At 47.5% G+C, this 6,339-nt stretch overlaps 1 long non-coding RNA gene across 1 annotated transcript; it reads left to right on the top strand.

Annotated features, from left to right (window-relative positions):
- The first annotated feature begins 4,463 nt into the window (after positions 1–4,463).
- Positions 4,464–5,964, top strand: LOC139831909 (uncharacterized). Its single transcript, XR_011746303.1, has 3 exons — positions 4,464–4,548; positions 4,652–4,770; positions 5,756–5,964. It is a non-coding gene; the product is annotated as an uncharacterized lncRNA (long non-coding RNA).
- The last annotated feature ends 375 nt before the right edge of the window (positions 5,965–6,339 follow it).

The following is a 6,339-nucleotide window of genomic DNA, read 5'->3' as shown; positions in this document are numbered from 1 at the left end:
CTGCATAAAAGGTTTGGATGATCATCCAAGTAGTTAGTCCATGGGTAGGGCAATTCTTGACCAAAGATTTCATTCTTTCCCATGCTTGGGCAACATGCTCATTATCCAATTGCTTAAAATTCATTATGCTACTTCTCAAAGATATAATTTTAGCAGGAGGATAATATCTACCAATGAAAGCATCCTTACATGAATCAATACTATTTTTAGGCAAAGATAGCAACCAATCTTTAGCTCTTCCTCTTAAGGAGAAAGGAAACAATTTCAATTTTATAATATCACCATCTACATCCTTGTACTTTTGCATTTCACAAAGTTCAACAAAATTATTAAGATGGGCAGCAGCATCATCAGAACTAACACCAGAAAATTGCTCTCTCATAACAAGTTTTAGTAAAGCGGGTTTAATTTCATAAAATTCTGTTGTAGTAGCAGGTGGAGCAATAGGTGTGCATAGGAAATCATTATTATTTGTGCTAGTGAAGTCACACAACTTAGTATTCTCAGGAGTACCAATTTTAGCAGTAGTAAATAAAGCAAACTAAATAAAATAAATGCAAGTAACTAATTTTTTGTGTTTTTAATATGGAGAACGCAAACAAGACAGTAAATAAAGTAAAGCGAGCAACTAATTTTTTTATTTTTGATATAGAGAACAAACAAAGCAGTAAATAAAATAAAATAGAGCAAGACAAAAACAAAGTAAAGAGATTAGAAGTGGGAGACTCCCCTTGCAGCGTGTCTTGATCTCCCCGGCAACGGCGCCAGAAAAAGAGCTTGTTATCGCGTGAAGCACACGTCCGTTGGGAACCCCAAGAGGAAGGTGTGATGCGTACAGCAGCAAGTTTTCCCTCAGTAAGAAACCAAGGTTATCGAACCAGTAGGAGTCAAGGACCACGTGAAGGTTGTTGGCGGAGGAGTATAGTGCGGCGCAACACCAGGGATTCCGGCGCCAACGTGGAATCTGCACAACACAATCAAAATACTTTGCCCCAACTTAACAGTGAGGTTGTCAATCTCACCGGCTTGCTGTAAACAAAGGATTAAACGTATGGTGTGAAAAATGATGTTTGTTTGCAATGAACAGTAGAGAACAATGTTTGCAGTAGATTGTATTCAGATGTAAAAGAATGGACCGGGGTCCATAGTTCACTAGTGGTGTCTCTCCAATAATAAATAGCATGTTGGGTGAACAAATTATAGTTGGGCAATTGACAAATAAAGAGGGCATAACAATGCACATACATATCATGATGACTACTATGAGATTTAATTGGGCATTACGACAAATTACATAGACCGCTATCCAGCATGCATCTATGCCTAAAAAGTCCACCTTCGGGTTAGCATCCACACCCCTTCCAGTATTCAGTTGCAAGCAACAGACAATTGCATTAAGTATGGTGCGTAATGTAATCAACACAAATACCCTTAGACAAAGCATTGATGTTTTATCCCTAGTGGTAACAGCACATCCACAACCTTAGAACTTTCTCGTCATCGTCCTGCATTCAATGGAGGCATGAACCCACTATCGAGCATAAATACTCCCTCTTGGAGTCACAAGTATCAACTTGGCCAGAGCCTCTACTAGCAACGGAGAGCATGCAAGATCATAAACAACACATATATGATAGATTGATAATCAACTTGACATAGTATTCCATATTCATCGGATCCCAACAAACACAACATGTAGCATTACAAATAGATGATCTTGATCATGATAGGCAGCTCACAAGATCTAACATGATAGCACAATGAAGAGAAGACAACCATCTAGCTACTGCTATGGACCCATAGTCCAAGGATAAACTACTCACACATCACTCCGGAGGCGATCATGGTGATGAAGAGTCCTCCGGGAGATGATTCCCCTCTCCGGCAGGGTGCCGGAGGCGATCTCCTGAATCCCCCGAGATGGGATTGGCGGCGGCGGCGTCTCTGGAAGGTTTTCCGTATCGTGGCTCTCGGTGATAGGGTTTTCGCGACAGAGAGTTTAAGTAGGCGGAATGGCAGAGTTGGAGGCGGCGCAGGGTCCCCACACTATAGGCCGGCGCGGGCCCCATGCTGGCTGGTTCGCCCTATGGTTACGGGCCCTCGTGGCCCCACTTCGTATGCTCTTCGGTCTTCTGGAAGCTCCGTGGAAAAATAAGACCCTGGGCGTTGATTTCGCCCAATTCCGACAATATTTTCTTTGTAGGATTTCTGAAACCAAAAACATCAGAAAACAGCAACTGGCTCTTCGGCATCTCGTTAATAAGTTAGTGCTGGAAAATGCATAATAATGACATAAAGTGTGTATAAAATATGTGAGTATCATCATAAAAGTAGCATCGAACATAAGAAATTATAGATACGTTTGAGACGTATCACCCCTTGACGCGACCAACGGACGCATCCCCTTTGACGCCAGTACTCTTCCTCGATGCGGTAAATCTTGAGGAGCTGGTCTTCAAGATAGTATCGGAAAGCCCAGCCATCCTCCTCCAGGCCTGTCGCGTCGGCCTCATCACTACTAGGAAAAGGCTTATAGCCGCACTTCTTACCGCCGGCGAGTATGATTTAAAGATGCCGGCGGTAAGGCCTTTTAGGACCGCCTCGCATTACCGCCGGCGAGTTTAAACAGGGTTGCCGGGGGTAGGACACTTACCGCCGGCGAAATGGAATCGAAAATGCCGGCGGTAAGGTGGGCCGAGACCACCTGGACGGGTCTCCAATTACCGCCGGCGATTTGGACTCGTAAATACCGGGGATAATATAATTACTACTGGCGAGATGGATTTGCAAGTGCCGGGGGTAACTTACTCTATTGTGGGTCAATTTGGGCCAAAATTACCGCTGGCGTCCTCGTTTCATTTTCGCCGGCCGTCGAGAGGCCCCCGCGAGCGAGCGACCAACACGGTGCCGGCCCAACCCTCCCCACATCCCCATTCCTCCTCACGCTATCCCCTCCTCTCCCCCTCCCCACCAAGCGGTGCCGCCGCCACCTCGCGCAGCGGTGCGTCTCCGGCGATCTCGGGCCATGGCCACCCCCAGATGCCGGCCACGGCGACCGGCGGCGCGCGGGCGGAGGAGGCAGCAGCAGCAGCAGCCGCGCCCTCGGGGTCCTCCTCAGCGCCCTCCTCCTGCATGGGGACCAGGCCGGAGGAGCTCGCCGCGAGGCTGGCGGCCGGGGCGGGGGCCCCGGCGTCGTCGCAGCCGGCGAGGGATTGGAGGGGAGCAGGGGCGGGTGCTCGCGCCGCGCGAGATCAAGAACCAGATCATCGGGAACCGGACCAAGAAGCTCCTCTACCTCCACCTTGGCGCCGTGCCGGCCGGTCGTCGCCGCGCTGGCCCAGCCCGCCGCGTCGCCGGCCGCGCTCGTGCGGTGCGGCGGCCGTCGCAGGGAGCTTCGCGTGCGGCGTGGACGATGGCGCGCGCGCCGTGCTTGCTGCCGGCGCGGTGGGGCACCTCACGCGGCTCCTCGCCCACGCCGACGACAAGGTAGCCTCTTTCTGCTCCCGTTCACTAGTTTGTTGCTTGTTTCCCTCATCCCTTGCATGCCTGCTCGGTTTCGGGGCGCACAAAACTGTTTTGGGTAGAGAATTTTATTCTTGTCCTGGATTTGCGGCTCAATTGGGAAAATATCACTTGTGTGGTGGACAAGAGCTGGTGGAATGAAACTAGAAGCCAACTACTGCTTGCTCCTTGTTATCGCTGCGTAAATTTGGGAGCAATTGTGCTTGTCCCGGAGCTGGTCCCGTAAATGTGGGTGGTTGATTTATTTCATGTTAGCTTGGATGAGACCGTTCTACCTGCTAGAGTGACAATAAACGCTTCGCTGTCCCACCAATTTTGGGCGAACTATTCCTCCTTCACGATAGTTGCTCGTCCGCTCGTAACCAGACTGGCATACTTAGTAGATTTAGTTCCTTTTATATGATTATAAAGCATCACTAAGTAGTTCTGAACAACATATGAGTTGCTTTATTCTTTCTAGTTGTATCCGTGTGGTGTCATGTTTAATTGTTGTTACCGAGGTGATTTATCCGGAGCTTATATGGTCTGAAGTGTGATTCAGCGGGACAACCTAGGCTCCCCATTTCTGATGGTACATTTCCTCGGGCCGACTAAGGTTGTTTGGAGTAGAGAACATCCTTTTGCGTCCGTAACTAACTTTTATTGCAGTTGTTTTGCCGACTTCATGAGGATCTCTACTGATCTGTACATGTTTATGGCATTTTTTAGTTGTTTGTAATGATGATTTATTCATGTCTTTCAATTCCTCTCATGATACCCTATGATTCTTTTTGCTTGCTCTCTTAGGCTGCATACTACCTCAACGTGATGGATTGCTTTGGTCCTTAGCCATACTTCCTCGTCTACTTCCCTGAGCGCGCGTCTTCGAGATGAACAAAATCAAGGCGGCGGCGGCGGCTGGCTCCATGGTCAAGCCGGCGCTGGCGGGCGGCACGCTCTCGGTTCGGCGCCTCGAAGACGCTCTACAACGTCGAGGGAGGCCACCGGGCCATCGTCTTCAACCGCTTCGAGGGGATCAAGGACAAGGTGACTAGTCCTCATACCTACCCGTACCTCCCCGATCTCCTGGTTGCTCCGCTCAGCCCAATTCGGTGGATCTCGCGGTGGTCTCATCTCCGTTCCCTTGCAGGTCTACCCCGAGAGAACTTAGCGGCGCGACCAGGAGGCGACCTTGGCGTCACCGGTGGCAGCAGTGACGGTGCCTCCGCAACTCCATCGTCCCTCGCCCATTACAGAATCCTCTCGCCGGTAAGCTGCTCTTCCTCCCACCTCCCTATTCCCCTCTCTAGGTTTAGGGTTCTTGCTCTGCATCTAGGAGATTGAGCCGGGCGGCGATGATTAAACGTGCAGCGTGAATTGGGACCGGGTGTGATGCTTGCCTGTGATGCAAATTGTAGATGCCCGCTTGTGGTCGATAGTGATTTGTAGATTGGTTACGGGTGGGAGTTGTTCGTGTATGGGGCTTCTTGGGTGTCATGGAAATTGGAATGGCTCGAGTTCTTCGTGTACCTCTTCCCTGTATGTCTGTCTAGGGTTTTGTTGTAGTATATTTTTTCTTAACTTGAAAATTCTGGAGGTTTCAGAATCAAGACACCTCACACTACTAGGTATACCCCTTGTGAGGTAATTTTAAGTTTATGGGGTAAAAGTGAAACTAAAACTATGAAATCACGATGGATAAGGGGCTAAACAAGGAGGTGAAACTATGTGTGGTGGCATGCATCAGACTGATATATTTGCAATGGACTGAGATTTTTCAGTTCAGATGTCATATTTGTTTTTGTGTATAGTTGATTGTCTTCTGAATATCTGATTAGAACATGAACTGCCATCAGAATAAGTTGTAGTTGATTGTCTTCTGATGTTGAATTGATTGACGTGAAATTGCCAATTCTTTGATGTTGAATTGATTGACGTGAAATTGCCAAGTTCCAGATAAAATCCGGGCTGTCCTGAGTCTTAGTGTATATATATTAAATTTAATGATTCTGTAGATAAAAGCTTGTTGTGATCAGCTGGACATTGTCCTAGTTCCTGTTATATTTCTGCTACATGTGTATTTTGATGGGCAAGAGGAATAGGGTGGCAGCTCTCATTTTTATTGTATTTCTTTAGCAGATACTAAATCAACCAATTAGTTATGATGTGCATGCCGTAGTGATTTTTGTGTTGTGTTTGTTGATTCAGGTCCTTGGTTAATGTACTGACCTGGGCATGGTCTCGTTTTGTTCAGGTCCAAGTGGGGTGCCATGGCTTCTGGTTTCCGGACGGCGAGAAACATGTGGTGAAGTTACACGGCTGTATCACCATTGCTGTAGAGATCTAGCCTAGTTGTTCATGTTTGGCGGTTTTTATGTTTTGAAGTGGCTGAGACCACAGTGGTCCTTGTTATTAGAGGTCATGTGCTAAGACTTGGATCCTAGTTTTTTTCTGTGCTATTCTTGAACTTGTCTTGTGATCTGCTAGTGAAGTTTGGTGGAATTTTGTGGATGTTGCACTACTAGAGGATTAACATCATCTCACTTGGTCATGGTAAACTGCACTGGATGCCAGAACTCATTTTTTTGTAAAGTTGTTTCGCTGTTCCAAATGAACTGCATTCTGTGTATATACCGTGTATTCTGCATATTCTGTGTAATTCAAGCATATTTATTTTTTGCTCTTATTTGATATTACCGCCGGCGAATCAGCAGTGCTACCCCTGGCAAACACGTACTTGCCAGTGGTAGACCCAGTTACCCCTGGCAAATTGTAATGTGCTGGCGGTAAAAATTACCCCCGGCAAGTTGGCTAATGTGCCGGCGGTATTCTGGGTTA

This window comes from Lolium perenne, chromosome 6, assembly GCF_019359855.2.
Source record: "Lolium perenne isolate Kyuss_39 chromosome 6, Kyuss_2.0, whole genome shotgun sequence".
Lineage (NCBI taxonomy): Eukaryota > Viridiplantae > Streptophyta > Magnoliopsida > Poales > Poaceae > Lolium > Lolium perenne.
Note: the sequence above shows the minus strand (reverse complement) of the source record. Positions and strands in the feature narration are given on the sequence as shown.